At 39.0% G+C, this 17484-nt stretch overlaps 1 protein-coding gene across 6 annotated transcripts in view; it reads right to left on the bottom strand.

Annotated features, from left to right (window-relative positions):
- Positions 1–17484, bottom strand: part of NBAS (NBAS subunit of NRZ tethering complex) — a 383144-nt gene that overhangs the window by 134814 nt on the left and 230846 nt on the right. The gene's annotated exons all lie outside the window — the stretch shown is intronic.

The raw sequence follows: 17484 nt of genomic DNA, 5'->3' as shown, positions 1-17484 counted from the left end.
TCTGTATAAAATATAAGTTACCTGATTACAAATTAGCTAACGGCCATCCTACAGTCAAACAGGGGAACATACCACAAATATTAAAATAATTCTTCTGAATCAATGACTGTTTCCAATGCACTGAGAGAAATAACATACAAATGTAACAGCATATCCATAACAGGATAAAGAGTTGTTTAGAGGTTTAAAAATCATCTGTGTTAGGTATTTAAAGTGCACAATGGCTGTAGTATCTAGTTCAAAACTACACACAGAAATGAGATCTTTGAATGTGCATTATAGTTTCCACATTCATAAATCCATGGCACACAGAGACAGATACACTTTTGAAAATCTCGCCACAAATAATTTTGTATTGTGTGTATTATGAATACGGTATCTTCCATTTATACAGTGATATTCATGCCAAAGTAATTCACAGACTATCTTAACCATTATAGAAGCTACACAGTGATCCACTTACTCAGCCACTGAAACATAGCAAACTCTGTGGTCAAACAGCATGTAGCAAAACGACCTTACTTTTTAGGACAGGAAATGAATATGGTATCTATTTGAAATGGCAGAGGAATGTATACACAGCAGGAAAATGCAATTACCTAGGAATGTTGACAGTGCACTGTGTTTAGTCATGTTCTCTTAAGAAAAGTTGCATGTGATCTATAATAGCAGAGTGTGATCAACATCTTGACTTTACCGCTTATCTGAAAAATGACACCGTTAGCAATATAATGCCCCCAACACAATACTGTGACTTTATTACGGGCTCTGAGGGAAGAGTGCCACCTACAGGATCACCCACACTTATTCCTGTATCATCTTATTTATCCTTGTGTGACAAGCAGGGTCCAGACACCCCAAAGGGAGAACCGGGGTCCTGAACCCCAAAGAATAAGAAATTGAATCAACTGGTTGTATACAATGTTATTGTGTAAAAATATATGTCAATTAAGGTCTTTTATGAAAGCTTATAATGTTCTGAACTTGGTGGTCATTAGGAAATATTTGTTCAGGTTATCGTTATGAATGTAGGCATGTATATATGTGTAGAGAATGGTAATTGTAACTGTGGTGCAACTACAGCATCACCTCACAACAGGGGGTGAAGCAATCAGGCAGGGAGGATCATCTCTCAGGCTAGTTGTTCACATGAAACTAACTGCCGGTACCCAACATTGTACAACCTAGGGAAAGAAAATAGTGGATCATTAAAGTTAATGGAAAGACAGTGAAACTGAAAAAACAACCACCCAGTCTTAGAAAATTAAAGGAAGGAGAGAGTTACCCTTGCTCTGTGTACAATAGTCTGAGCCCATGTCAACACTACCACTTATGTCGGCAGCAAAACTTACGTCACTTTGGGGTGTGAAAAAAACACCCTGCTGCGTGGCATAAGTGGTAGTGTGCACGGTGCTGTGTCAGCGAGAGAGCTTCTCCTGCTTACATAGGTACTGCCAGTCATTGTAGGTGGTCTAATTATGTTGGTGGGAGAGCTCTCTCCTGTTGGCTCTAAGGTCTTTAGTGTAGGCATAGTCTGAGAGAAAGAGGAAAAAAACCTGGAAACCTGGTTAAAAGGAAAAGGGGTTTGAAGAGAAGGCTATCTAGAAACTGCGGGTCAGCATCTAAACAAGGTGCTCTCCGTGAAACACTGAATCCCTTCTAGGACAGAGGACAAGCTGGAAAATTGGTAACTTGTATTAGAGAAGGGAATTTAGCTAATACAGTATAGAAATGTAAAGCCTGAGATTGCTTATTTTCTGTGTAACTTGTATGTGTTTGCTTACTATTTCATCTTTGAATCTATTTTTTTAATTAAATACACTTTATTTTTAACCTAAGCATGTCTCTGTTGTGCAGACTGTGTGGCATGCGTCCTCTGAAGAGAACTGATAATTGGGAGCAGATTTCACTTCTTTGGGGATGAGGAACCAGAGGAGGAAAGTGTAGATGTCTGGTAGTTAAGCACTTGGGGAGATAGATTTGGGGAGACTCGGGACCGGAAGGGATTGTGCAGGTATGGTGCAAGGAATAACTAGCCTGGTGGAAACCAGAGTTGAGATCTTTCTGCTTGTAGGCTGGCTACTGGTGTCAGAGCTCTGAGCCATACCAGAACGGCATTACTAAGGCAGGTGGTGACAGAACCCCTTACTGATCTGGGAGATTTGCGAAATGTCATACCTTGCAAGTCTAAGTTCTGATCAGGTTGCATGAGCTAACAAGATCAAAACACAAGAAGATACAGATGCCAGGCACAGCTGTGATATTTTCTGAAAAAGACAAATTATCTAAGCACAATGAATACACTAAGTAGCAGTGGACTATGTTGGATGAGTTTATATTTATTTCCATTATAACTAGATACTTTTTTAAAAAACATCTTAGCAATCAAGGATATTTAAAATTGCAAGCTTTTTTAAATGACCTATGTAAAACTACAACAGCACTATGCGTTTCTGTACACAATAAAATGTTTGAACATTGGGAAAAAATCATTAAGAAATCTTTTAATTCTCTAGTATCAGAGGGGCAGCCGTGTTAGTCTGAATCTGTAAAAAGCAACAGAGGGTCCTGTGGCACCTTTAAGACTAACAGAAGTATTGGAGCATAAGCTTTCGTGTGTGAATGCCCACTTCATCAGACACAAGATGAAGTGGGCATTAATTCTCTAGAAGCCTTTTTTCTCTCCCATCACCATAACAGGCTGATGCCCTGTTCAACTATTTAAATTACTCTTGGCATGTTTTTCTATCCTGACATCATCCATCATCATTACAAAAAATCCTAGAATATGTTGATTTTATAAATGGCAGTTCTTTGAAGGTGCTGAGGAGACTGGTATGTTGCAATAAGTTCTCACCGAGATAGATTTGTGGGTAGAGTACTGCCTCCACATATGTGGTGTGCACACATATTATGTATTCACACACAAAATGCAAAGAACCCTATATGAAAAGAAAGCTACAGTTGTAAAAACAAGCATTTGAAAGTTAATGGAATGCCAGAAGTAAAGGCTGCCCAGACAACCTTAATTCTTCCCTCCTTTATGTATGCATTAAGATGTAGGAAAAATCCTGAAAAGTCTAAAATGTATTAATGTTGGTAAAACTATTTACATTTCATCTTGGAAATGGATGCAGCCTTTTGCTGAAATTTCCCAGAAAGAGTTCAACCTGAGGCACAGACCAACCTTCGAAAATTTCAGACCAATCAGTTAAAATTTGGCAAAGTTATGACAAACCGAAAGCAGAGGGTTATAAAAGACAATATTAGGCAACTACCTACAACAAAAACTCAATTAATCCTTTCCTTGACCTTCCAAGTACTATATTTTGTCTTTTAGATTGTAAGCGCCTCATAGCAAGGACTCATTGTGTGCCTTGTACAGCACTAAGCTCACTGACAATGCTTATATAAATAATAAATATATCACTGAAATTGGCAGAAAATAATTTAATGTAAGTGTGCCAGAACTTTTCCTAGTGGGTGGCAGAGTAATTTACTTTGTAGTGCACAAAAAACATAAATTACATTCTTGCAAAAAAGCATTATACACATTTTATACACACCAAAACTACTTAAAATACATTGCAAAGGCTGGTAAGTCCAAAATCTGACCAACTTTTCACTTCCCCTTCTTCACTACAAGCCAACTACTGATCTTCACTTTCTAGGCCCTTCATTGACTATATCTAATACACTATCAAGACTGACTCAGCTCCACTCTGCCAAAAAAGCCAGCCTTCATTGTTCTCTTGTTGAATTTTCAAACAAGCACATCTGTGCTTTTTTCCATGCTGCCTATCATACTTGGGAGGAACTCCCGTAATATCTGCAAAGCGTCTCCTCCTTCAAATCCATCCATAACACTCTCCTTTGCCAAGATGATTACAAAAACTTGACAACGGGTAGGCAGCAAGTATGCAACATAAGAACTGCCATACTGGGTCAGACCAAAGGTCCATCTAGCCCAGTATCCTGTCTTCCAACAGTGGCCAATGCCAGGTGCCCCAGAGGGAATGAACAGAACAGGTAATCAAGTGATCCATCCCCTGTTGCCCATTCCCAGCTTCTGGCAAACAGAAGCTAGGGACACCATCCCTACCCAGCCTGGCTAATAGCCATTGATGGACCTATCCTCCATGAATTTATCTAGTTCTTTTTTAAAACCGGTTATAGTTTTGGCCTTCACAACATCAGTCTTGGCCTTCACAGCAGTGTGCTGAAACCACTGCTTTTCATGCTGAGCAGTATTGTCTCCCTGTTTCCTTTTTCTCCCCCATCTGTCTGTATATACCCACTTGTCTCTCTTTTTTTTTTTATAAAAGATTATAAACTCTTTGGTCTGGGACTATCTTTTTCTTGTTGTGCTATCACAATATAAATAATAAATAATGATAAATAAAATGGATGCGGTGGCTAAAAGAGCTAATACAATTCTTAGACCTATAAACAGGGGGATCTCCTTAGGAGTAGAGAGATTCTATTATCTATGTACGTGGCACTGATGGAACTGCTACTGGAATACTGTGTCCCGGTCTGGTGTCCACCATTCAAGAGGGATGTTGAGAAACTGGAGAGAGTTCAGTGAAGAGTCATGAAAATGATTAAAGGACTGAGGAAATGTGCTTTATAGTAAGAGATTCAAGGATCTCAATCTATTTACTTTACCAAAGAGAAGGCCCAGGGTGATGTGGTCACAATTTATAAGTATTTACATAAGGAAATTTGATAACAAAGGCTCTTCAATTTTTTTCAATGAGATCCTATGGCTGGAAGTTGAAGCTAGACACATTTAGTCTAGAAATAAGGTGCACATTTTTAACTGTGGTTTTGAGTGCTGGAACAACTTACCATGGGTTGTGATAGATTTTTGATCACTGTAAATCTTCATTTAAAGATTGGATTCTTTTTTCTTAAAAGATATGCTCTAGTTCAGCCACAGCTATTGAAAGTGAAGCAGGAATTAATCCAGGGAAGTCTCATGGCCTGTGTTATGCAGGTGGTCAGAATAGATTACCACAATGATCACTACTGGACTTAAAATCTATGAATACAGGAAAATACTTTTCTCAACTGTGTCTGTTTGCATAGTCCATTTAATTATTACATGTTTTATTCCTTCTCTTTCTGTGCACTCAGTCTCCTTCTACACCCCCTAAAATGACTTTTTAAATAACACTGATCCTACTAGTGTGATATTTATTGGATTTTCAACAAGAAGAAGAATCCAGTGATGTATAATAAAATGTAAAAGAAACATTTCAGTGTCAAAGCTGTGTAGGGCTTAAAGAATGAATAAAAAGCAATTTAAAATTATGAAATACATTTTCACAATATCCTTTTAGAATATACTAATATTTCTACATTCACATAAAACCCATCTTCATTAAAATATGGGGATGTGGGAAGTGTAAATACAAACACTAATAAGATCATTAATTATAAATGAAACCAGCAAAAAAGGCTACAGAGCAGATTGCTTATCACCATACTTACGTAGTTCATAGGCCCCTCAATATTTTTAAACAGTCAATAGGCTAGATAAGAAGTTAGAATCAGTTTGTTCTTTCTAATGCTATGTGTTAAAAAAAAAAAAAAGACAAGTACATGACAAACTGTTGGCTTTTCAAATTCTCTCAGACACTGAGAAAGTGTGGCAACAAGCCCAATTCCCCTGCTTCCTTTTACTAGGTAAATCTTTCCTGATACTTTAAGACAGGTGCTTGAATAATATAGCTTTTCTCCCTGATGCTCCACCATGGGCTTGTCTAATTTACAAAATTCTATATTATTTGAACACAACAGGAAACAATCAAGTTCGATGCCACAGTGTTAACTGCGACTTGGAAGTCAGTGCAGACTGGGCTCAGCACTGTGTCAGCTACCTGTCATTAGTTATCATCAAAAACAATGCTGCAGTAGCACCTACAATCTCCACTCAGAGATGAGGGCCACACTGTAGCAGGTGTCTTTAGTGATATTTCTCCTTAACATAGTAAGTAAAATCCACTTATTCATGGATGACTATTGGTGACTTCAACACAGAATTTTCAGAAGCCTTCTTGATTCTTCACTAGCTTCAAGCACTCAGCAGCTGACCTCCCAGTGATCTGCTGCATACTTTCTATCCGTCTCCTTACTGGTCATCCCCTACTACAACTAATAACCACCATTCCTTCCACAATAACCTTCTCAAGGTTACTTCCATTTCTATGCCCAATGTGACCAAAATTTATATATTTCCACCTGTTGATTTCTGACAGCACTGTCTCCTTCTCTCCAATAATGTTTCTAACCGAAGCATTCGCTATCTTTTCCATATAAGAGAAACACAGTAGATGAGCTATATTTCACGTGTGCTGTAGCTGTAGGAGAGAATGCAGGCGGAAGTCCAGCAGCAGAGTGGGGCTATCCTGTTTATTGCACTCAGTGTAGCATGTATGATTACCTGCCCTGTGGGCAGGTGGCGTATGTGTGCATTCGGTGCAAGGAGCTCCTGGCCCTCAGAGACCGTGTACGGGCTTTGGAGGACAGGGTGGCGGAACTGGGGGAGCTAAGGGAGGCAGAGAAGTATGTTGATGAGGCTTTCCGGGACATTGTAGATTTCTCCCACCTCCGGTCAGACAGCCCCTACGCTGTTAAGGAGGATGAAAGGCTCAGGGAAGGAGAGCAGTCAACGGGATCACAGGGAAACCTTTCCATAGTTGGGACCCTCCTTCCAGATGATGTTGGGGTATCCTCTCGCATTGAGGTTACCTCTCCATTAGAAAACGGCAGGTGTTAGTAATGGGAGATTCGATCATTAGAAACATAGATAGCTGGGTTTGTGATGACCGGGAGAACTGTATGGTGACTTGCCTGCCTGGTGCAAAGGTTGCGGATCTCTCAAGGCATCTAGATAGACTTATGTGTAGTGTGGTGGTCGTGGTACATGTAGGTACCAATGACGTAGGGAAGGGTAGGAGAGACGTCCTGGAGGCCAAATTTAGGCTTCTAGGAAAGAGACTGAAATCCAGGACCTTTATGGTTGCATTCTAAGAAATGCTTCCAGTTCCACGCATAGGGCCAAGTAGGCATGCAGAGCTTCAGAGTCTCAATGTGTGGATGAGACGATGGTGTAGAGAGGAGGAGTTTAGATTTATTAGGAACTGGGAAAACTTTTGGGACAGGGAAAGCCTACACAGGAAGGATGGGCTCCACCTAAACCAAAGTGGATCCAGACTGCTGGCACTTAACATTAAAAAGGTTGCAGAGCATTTTTTCAACTAAGAGATGGGGGAAAGCTGATTGCTGCAGAGGAGCACGTGGATCGGACAGAGACTTCTCTTAGAGGAGAGTCTATTGATAGAGATTCTCTAGGTTTTAGTCAGGAGGAGAGGATGGAAGAGGATAAAGTATGGGCCAGATCAGATGAGAAACATTCACATAAAGAATCTGACACATCAGAAAAAGGCAGACAAATAAACAGTGACAAGTTTTTAAAGTGCTTGTACACAAATGCTAGAAGTCTAAATAATAAGATGGGTGAACTAGAGTGCCTCATGTTAAAGGAGGATATTGATATAGTAGGCATCACAGAAACCTGGTGGAGTGGTGACAATCAATGGGACACATTATATCGGAAGGACGGAACAGATCGTGTGAGGGGGAGGGGAGTGGCACTATATGTGAAAGAAAATGTAGAATCAAATGAAGTAAAAATCTTAAATGAATCCACACATTCCATAGAATCTCTATGGATAGTAATTCCATGCTCTAATAAGAATATAACAGTAGGGATCTATTATCGACCACCTGACCAGGACAGTGATAGTGATGATGAAATGCTAAGGGAGATTAGAGAGGCTATCAAAATAAAGAACTCACTAATAGTGGGGGATTTCAATTATCCCCATATTGACTGGGTACATGTCCCCTCAGGACAAAATATAGAGACAAAATTTCTTGAGACTTTAAATGACTGCTTCTTGGAGTAGCTGGTACAGGAACTCACAAGAGGAGAGACAATTCTCGATTTAGTCCTGAGTGGAGCGCTGGATCTGGTCCAAGAGGTAACTATAACAGGATCGCTTGGAAATAGTGACCATAATATAGTAACATTTAACATTCCTGTGGTGGGAAGAACACCTCAACAGCCCAACACTGTGGCATTTAATTTCAGAAAGGGGAACTATGAAAAAAATGAGGGGGTTAGTTAAACAGAAATTAAAAGGTACAGTGACTAGAGTGAAATCCCTGCAAGCTGCATGGACACTTTTCAAAGACACTATAATAGAGGCCAAACTTAAATGTATACCCCAAATTAAAAAACACAGTAAAAGAACTAAAGAAGAGCCACCATGGCTTAACAACCATGTAAAAGAAGCAGTGACCGATAAAAAGGCATCTTTTAAAAAGTGGAAGTCAAATCCTAGTGAGGTAAATAGAAAGGAGCATAAACAATGCCAACTTAAGTGTAAAAATGTAACAAGAAAGGCCAAAAAGGAGTTTGAAGAACAGCTAGCCAAAAACTCAAAAGGTAATAAAATGTTTTTTAAGCACATCAGAAGCAGGAAACCTGCTAAACAACCAGTGGGGCCCCTGGACAATCAAGATACAAAAGGAGTACTTAAAGAACATAAAGTCATTGCGGAGAAACTAAATGAATTCTTTGCTTCAGTCTTCAAGGCTGAGGATGTTAGGGAGATTCCCAAACCTGAGCCGTCCTTTGTAGGTGACAAATCTGAGGAATTGTCGCAGATTGAAGTGTCACTAGAGGAGGTTTTGGAATTAATTGATAAATTTAACAGTAACAAGTCACCGCGAGCAGATGGCATTCACCCAAGAGTTCTGAAAGAACTCAAATGTGACATTGCAGAACTATTAACTCTGGTTTGTAACCTGTCCTTTAAATCAGCTTCTGTACCCAATGACTGGAAAATAGCTAATGTAACGCCAATATTTAAAAAGGGCTCTAGAGGTGATCCCGGCAATTACAGACCGATAAGTCTAACGTCAGTACCGGGCAAATTAGTTGAAACAATAGTAAAGAATAAAATTGTCAGACACATAGAAAAAGATAAATTGTTGGGCAAAAGTCAACATGGTTTCTGTAAAGGGAAATCATGTCTTACTGTGGAAGCAGAGAAAGAACTGACAGGAAGGGGATGCAATGCATGACAGTTCGTTAGCAAGAGTCAGGCTAACTGTAACCCTAATAACGCGAGATTTGTAGAAGCAAGGAATGTGGAGGCGAGTGGGAAAGAACTGTGTGAGAAGTTGTTGCGACCTTGTATATATAATGTGTAGATAATATGGAATGTAGACTAAGAGTCTACATTAGTGAGCAAAACAAGATATCAGAATGACCTATGTATAAACAAAATGCAGCTGTTGTTCATTATTGTCTGTAACAACAGGTATAAATGCTTGCTGTAATTGTTTACCTGTTGAGAGACCTGTTTAGCTCTCTCCCTCTAAGCAATTGTTAGAGAAAATAAAGTATCTGACTTGCTGTACCCAAACAAAAAGTGAGAACTCTGTTATTCTCCGACATTACTAATCTATTAGAGTTCTTTGAAGGGGTAAACAAACATGTGAACAAGCGGGATCCAGTGGACATAGTGTACTTAGATTTCCAGAAAGCCTTTGACAAGGTCCCTCACCGAAGGCTCTTATGTAAATTAAGTTGTCACGGTATAAGAGGGAAGATCCTTTCATGGATTGAGAACTGGTTAAAAGACAGGGAACAAAGGGTACGAATAAATGGTAAATTTTCAGAATGGAGAGGGATAACTAGTGGTGTTCCCTAAGGGTCAGTCCTAGGACCAATCCTATTCAACTTATTCATAAATGCTCTGGAGAAAGGGGTAAAAAGTGAGGTGGCAAAGTTTGCAGATGATACTAAACTGCTAAAGATAGTTATGACCAAAGCAGACAGAAGAACTTCAAAAAGATCACATACAGCTAAGGGTAGCATAACATCCTCTTTACTTTGTAAAGGGTTAATTCCTCTTTTACCTGTAAAGGGTTAAGAAGCTCAGATAACCTGGTTGGCACCTGACCAAAAGGACCAATAAGGTGAGAAGATACTTTCAAATCTGTGGGGGAAGGTTTTTGTTTGTGTCTTTGTTTTGTTCTCTTTGAGGCAGCAAAGAACCAGGGCAGGAAAAATACATCTCTTTAAGCATATCTGGACTAAGCATCTAGCATTGCAGAAATAGTAAGTAATAGCAAAGAAATGCATTAGATTATCTTTTGTTTTAGCTTGTGAATTTTCCCTGTGCTAAGAGGGAGGTTTATCCCTGCTTTTGTAACTTTAAAGTTTTGCCTAGCGGGGAAATCCTCTGTGTTTTTGAATCTTTTGTTATTCTGTAAAGTACTTACCATCCTGATTTTACAGAGGTGATTCTTTTACTTTTTCTTTCTTTATAATAAAGTCTGGTGGGTTTTTTTAAGAATCTGATTGGGTTTTAGTGTCCTAAAACCCAAGGGTCTAGTCTGTGCTCACCTGGTTACCTATCTGGTTGGTAGAGTATTCTCAAGCCTCCCCAGGAAAGGGGGTGAAGGGCCTGGGGGGATATTTTGGGGAAACAGGAACTCCAAGTGGTCCTTTTCCTGAATCTTTGTCTAACTCACTTGGTGGCGGCAGCATACCGTTCAAGGACAAGGTGAAATTTGTGCCTTGGGAAAAATTTTAACCTAAGTTGGTAAAAATAAGCTTAGGGGGTCTTTCATGCAGGTCCCCACATCTGTACCCTAGACTTTAGAGTGGGGAAGGAACCCTGACAACCGGCATTAGAAAAGGTTCAGAGAAGGGCAACTAAAATGATTAGGGGTTTGGAACGGGTCCCATATGAGGAGAGATTAAAGAAGATAGGACTTTTTCAACTTGGAAAAGAGGAGACTAAGGGGGGATATGATAGAGGTATATAAAATCATGAGTGGCGTGGAGAAAGTAAATAAGGAAAAGTTATTTACTTGTTCCCATAATATAAGAACTATGGGCCACCAAACGAAATTAATGGGCAGAAGGTTTAAAACAAATAAAAGGAAGTTCTTCTTCACACAGCGCAGAGTCAACCTGTGGAACTCCTTACCTGAGGAGGTTGTGAAGGCTAGGACTATAACAGGGTTTAAAAGAGAACTAGATAAATTCATGGAGGTTAAGTCCATTAATGGCTATTAGCCAGGATGGGTAAGGAATGTTGTCCCTAGCCTCTGGTTGTCAGAGGGTGGAAATGGATGGCAGGAGAGAGATCACTTGATCATTACCTGTTAGGTTCACTCCTCTGGGACACCTGGCATTGGTCACTGTCGGCAGACAGGATACTGGGCTGGATGGACCTTTGGTCTGACCCAGTATGACCATTCTTATGTTCTTATGTGCTTGCAAAGCCCTTGTGCTAAGATGGATTACGGTTTGAGACTAAAGAGAAAAAAATTGATTTGGGGGCTACTAGGTTTGTCCGCCCCTTATCCATAAGGTAATCTCCAAAATTTTGTTTACTAAGTAATCACCCTCTTCTCATTCAAATCCCTCCTAAACAATCATCTTAGCAGCACAACCAACAGTTAACCTATACATATAATTCAGTTAATGGAACTGTCAAGATTTGCATATACCAAAAACGAATAACTACATGTCCTTATTTTCATCCCCCATTGGTTTTTGAAACCCAACTCTCTCTATTGTTTTCCTGCCCTTTCCCCCAAATCACTCAGCCCAGTGATGGTCCTTAATTACAATAAAATACATTGTACTCTAAATACAAGGAGCAGGGAAAGTCACGTTTTCCTATATTTAAATATCTACACTTGAGTCAGTATTAGGTGACTGAGTTATGAACTGCAGATTGAGTTTTAGTAATCTGTGATGTTTCTTCTTTTTTGGCATGAATATTTTACTATACAGAAGCACAAGACCTCCTTAACATTCTCTCTCTAATATTTGAATGACAATACTGTATTCTTTCTTCACCAGAATAGTTCAACTTCAGACAAACCTGTGTATTATAAGGTGTTTCTTCTCCTTTACACATACAATTCTTGACTCCTCAGATACTGAAATAGCCCCCACATGGACAAATTAGTTCTCACTAATGTCACAGGGCTTGAAAACAATGGCTATTAAGATAATTATAGTAAGTTACTGAAACTAATCTTGCATTTCCTTGTTAGCTGACTTTTTCCACCTGTCACAAATCCCAATGTGACTTTGATTTTTTTTATTTAAAATTATGAAACATTGCTACTTTATGCTAATCTCTTTTTAAGTGAGCAATTATGTTTAAGATTTTTTTTTTTATAAATATGCTGAATTTATTCAATTCAGTGCAGTCAATCTAGGTTGTAAAAATAGTAAGTCACTTACCCCGTGCAGTCATAGGACCTTGAAGTCCAATGAGTCCTTTAGACAGGGAGTGCATTTTTCACTCATAGGATCTTAATGTTATTTGATGGCAGGAAATGCCCACCAGAGCAGGTGGGCTTGAGTATTCAACAGTGCTTTTTTGTTTTACATGGGACTTTTGGATCACAATTGTCCAGTTATGCAACATACAACTCAATACAAAAACAATAGAACTATTAACTGTTAGAATCCTGTGTCCCAGTAAGAAATAAGTCATTGACAATATTAGATCATGAGAAAGTCATTTGGCCTCTTTCTACTTCTGTTGAGACATGCTGGCCTTAATACCATGTTTCTCCTAACTTGTTTTAGCAATTTATATTATCCTCAAATCTCACTTATATTTGTTTCCTTAATTGTTAATTATATCTTTTAAAGTAAATCTCTCAAACAATTTGCAAACATTTTATAAATTCAAAAAATAAATCTAAAACAAGATACATGAACATAAAAATTATGAGCTTAGCTGAAATTAAATGTGTCAAAGAGAAAAGGAGGTAAGTTATGTGCATATATTTGTACATATACACCCTTAGAAGTAATTGACACAGGTATAATATTTGGCCTTCACGAAAGTATTTTAAGTAAGACATGTTTTAAAGACACAATGACAGTGCATGGTGCTCAGCAGGCAGACATTTTCAGACGTATTTCCCAGAGCTCTATTAGCAGGACATCAAGATAATGGAATGTTGTATAATATTTCATTAGCTCCTCATTTTAAAGAACTTAAAATAAATGGAAAGCTTTTCTGTTTCTGCATCATTCTCACTTTGGTGTTTATTCAAGCAGTACATATTCACAGCACAAAAGGGTGGAAGGTTATTCTATGATATTAGGATGAGCATATCATAAAGAAATACATCTCTGCATATACAAGCCTGAACAAAGAGCTTGCAATTCTCACGATTTGTGAAACTTAGATATGCATCAAATCATGGTTTACACAGTCAACTGGTACGTTTGACTTAATTTCTGTACTTTCAACTGACAGCTCTACCACAGTTTTCTTTGTGCCTTAATAGCATAGAGCTCCTGGAAATGCAGATGGAAACTGTAGATGCCAACCCCTGTAATTACCAACTCTAATAGTTGTAAGTTGGGGAAAGGAGAACAAAAAAAATTTCTACAATATCGCTAAAAGAAAAGATATGACAACTGAATGATTTACTTTGACACAAAGTGAAGTTCATATTGTGAATAAACTTTTTTCCAATAGTGGAAAGAATATACACCAAATTGCTTTCAGATAAAAATAATAAAAAATTGAACTATATATTTATTTTTAATATAAATTTGGATTTGATTTTGGAAAAGTCTGTGCAATTTTGTGTTTGTTTCTATTTAATTGACTGATGGAAAAGTACTATGTGACATAATTTGCTGTTAGACTTGTAACATTTCATAGGAGTGCTATGGGCTATTTGCATGCAGCCCATAGTAAACGGCTCCCAGTTGCATTTCTCACACACCTTTATGAAGTGCAAAATACTTCCGCTGACTGGAGAATGGATGAGTGAGGCAGGCATGTAGGGCAAGCTATAGCTCTGTCCACAACCTATCCAGATGTTCCAAGAAAGGAAAGTGGAGGAAACAAAAACTGTATGTGCACTTTGAACTCTCAAGCATTGGGGTTGTGGTTTGGGTAGCCCTTACTCTGCCATACAAGTGAACAAAGATTAGTAGCTCCTATGTCATTTTGAAAGGAAGGTTATATTTACTTTAGAAACCAACAGCTATATAGATGAAGCACGGTTTAGGTTATGGGGAGATTTCTGAATAGAAGTTAGGTCTGGTTCATGGAAATGATGTAACTGCGTCCTTGGTTACCAAATGGTAGATTATTAGGGAAAACAAAGAGGAGATGTTTTCTGAAACACAGACATCTACCCCTTGGCAAACCCACTTTCTTGAGCCATGTTGAAGTTCAAGAAACTCACAAAATAGGCTGAGAGAAAGCCACTTAGCCTGACCCAGACTCTTTTTGGATATGTAGCTAATATTCATAACAGTAGCTTTGTGCCTGCCTAATTATGTTTTCCATAGTATGCAACTATAGGCATTTATTTACAGATACCTTATATTTTGTGATTTTATCTTTCAATAATTTGCTCAAAAAACCCCCACTGATTTAGATGCAGAGTTTTAAGATGGGGAAAATTCCTATTGAGGAAACTTGGAGAGATGAGAACTAAACTCTGACCTCAGTGCAAGCAGTCAGAATTTGGGCTGTTGCCTGAATACCCAGTCAAAAGCAGAAGCTATCTGTAACTACAAACAACATCACAATATTGTGGACCAAAGTGGCACGGGGAAAGATTAACAACCTGAAGAGTACTATGCCTTGTTACATGAGGTAGCAGCAACTCCCAAAATAGCTATAGTGGAAAGAGGTAGAGAGAGAGAAAATCTGTTTTGCTTTGTTCCACATTATATATATTTTCAGGCTGCTAGACTTTATTATCCTGTTTCTATACAGCTGTTGCAGCTAAGTTTGTTCAAAGTAACATTGTGACGTTGTGCAGTCTATATGGTTTTATAAAAACTTGATAATAAGTCAATATAATGTAACTGAGATAGTTTTAGAGAAAATACGGTAATAAGTGAATGTAACGTAACTGGGATATGCTTCATGCAAAAGGTCTCTTGTAAGGTATCATTACAAAGCTTATAATCTACTGAGTATGATCATCTGATTTGTATAAATGTACCACTCTTGTATCTAAAACTAGAAATATAAAATGTAACTCTGAGGGCCTATTGTAATTGTGTAAAGTGTGGACCATTAATTTCTTCCTGTAGATTTACTCTTGTAGATTTTGCAATCTCTATGTCCACACCTGGCTCAGTATGAAATACCAGCTGTGGTTTGGAATCTTGATGACTCCCATTGTCTGCAAATGGCTGTATTTACCTGTGAGTCTTCCTGTATATGTGTGTGCTGGCAAGTGAGTAATGAAGTCTTGCAGTGACATGTGATCATGTCACCTGAACTGGAATCCATCTTTAACCTGGTGCTTTTCCAGTGAGGGGGGGTGGAAACCCAGAGAGACAAAGAGTTCCCGCCTTATGCAAAAGATATATAAAGGGGGGAAGAGAACAGAGAGAGAGAGGAGCCATCATGAAGAATCCCCTAGCTATCACCTGAGCTGTAACAAGAGCTGTACCAGGGGAAAGAATTGTGCCCAGGCCTGGAAGGTGTCCAGTCTGAGAAAAAACTTACTGAAGCATCTCTGAGGGTGAGATTATCTGTATTCAGTTTGATTAGGCATAGATTTGCGCATTTTATTTTATTTTGCTTGGTGACTTACTTTGTTCTGTCTGTTACTACTTTGAACCACTTAAATCCTACTGTCTGTATTTAATAAAATCACTTTCTATTTAGTAATTCACTCAGAGTATGTATTAATACCTGGGGGAGCAAACAACTGTGCATATCTCTCTATCAGTGTTATAGAGGGCGAACAATTTATGAGTTTGCCCTGCATAAGCTTTATGCAGGGTAAAACGGATTTATTTGGGTTTAGACTCCATTGGGAGTTGAGCATCTGAGTGCTGAAGACAAGCGCACTTCTGTAAGCTGTTTTCAGGTAACTTGCAGCTTTGGGACAGGAGATTCAGACCCTGGATCTGTGTCTGGAGCCAGACGGGAGTGTCTGGCTCAGCAAGACAGGGTGCTGGAGTCCTGAGCTGGCAGGGAAAACAGAAGCAGGGGTAGTCTTTGCACATTGGGTGGCAGCTCCCAAGGGGGTTTCTGTGATCCAACCCGTCACAAACATATTTCATCTTACCTATTAAGTAAAAAGATTATTTTTAAAGAAACTTAATAAGCAAGATGAAATATGTTATTTTGAACAAAATTAGCTGCAAGAGCTGTGTAGAAACAAGATAATGAAATCTAACAATCTGAATATAGAATAGCTAAAATATATATACTGTATAACTGTAACTGGGAGGAATCAGGAAGGAAACTAGTCCTGCAGTACAGAACAACTTCTGTATTACACAGTAGATGTTAAGGAATGACTGCAGTTATTGAGTAGAGGGGTGAACAGGGTTTTCAGTCCAGATGGAATAAAGAGATGAGTGACAGATGCAAGATAGATGTGTGTGGCTCATCCAAAGAGCTGTGTGAAATGGGTCATCTAATTCCATACAAAAAAAAAGTATTTGCATTTTAGACTAAACTCATTGAGGAATATAAAGTTATTTACCCTAGAGTAACAGGGACCATACATCTCAGATAATTGCCAATCTGTATTCCACTGTGGGTACACATGTGCTCCAGGCACCCGGATTTGGAGAATTCTTTGAGGGCAGTATCCTTTGGGCTGCACATGCACCCTCGCTCTCCTTGTGCCTCCAGCTGAGGAGATAAAGAGCAGAGCAGAACGACCATGCCTCTAGTTCCTTCTCTATCATGAATCCAAGAATGATCCAAAGCAAAGGGGAAGGAGGATGGGTAGTGGAATGCAGACAGGGACTACACATCTCAAAGAACCTCCAGTTGTCATAAAGTAAATACTTTTCTCTTCTACGTCAAGTGCTGGTCCCTATGTGTATTCCACTGGGGGTGACTGACAAGAAGTAATCAAGTAGGAGAAGGGTGCGAGGATGCAGGCAGCGAGCTGTTTCAAGGGCCGCTGTCCCAAAGGATGCATCAGCATCCTGTACTAGTGAATGTCTGATGGAATTCCATGTAGCTGCTTTGCAAATGTCAAATAGAGGTACTTCTTGAAGCAATACCATTGATGCAGCTTGTGCTCTTGTAGAATGAGCCCTCACCACATGAGGGGGAGGAAGATGTAACCACTGACCACAGGGAAAGATACAGCCCAAGATCCATTTCGAGATCTTCTCAGAGAATACAACTTGACCTTGGACTCTTTCTGCTACAGCAATAAACAGTCTGGATGATTTTCTGATCGGCTTTCTCTTTCGTTGGTAAAAGGTTAAGGCTCATTGCATGTTGAGGGAATATAGTCTCTTCTCTTCAGAGGAGTGTGGTTTTGGGAAAAAACACAGATAGGTGGATTGATTGACTGGTTCAGGTGAACTTAGGATGTGAACACAATGAAACTGTCTTTATGGAA

This window comes from Chrysemys picta, chromosome 3 (assembly GCF_011386835.1).
Source record: "Chrysemys picta bellii isolate R12L10 chromosome 3, ASM1138683v2, whole genome shotgun sequence".
In the NCBI taxonomy this organism is placed as follows: Eukaryota; Metazoa; Chordata; order Testudines; family Emydidae; genus Chrysemys; species Chrysemys picta.
This window is presented reverse-complemented; position numbering and strand designations above follow the sequence as displayed.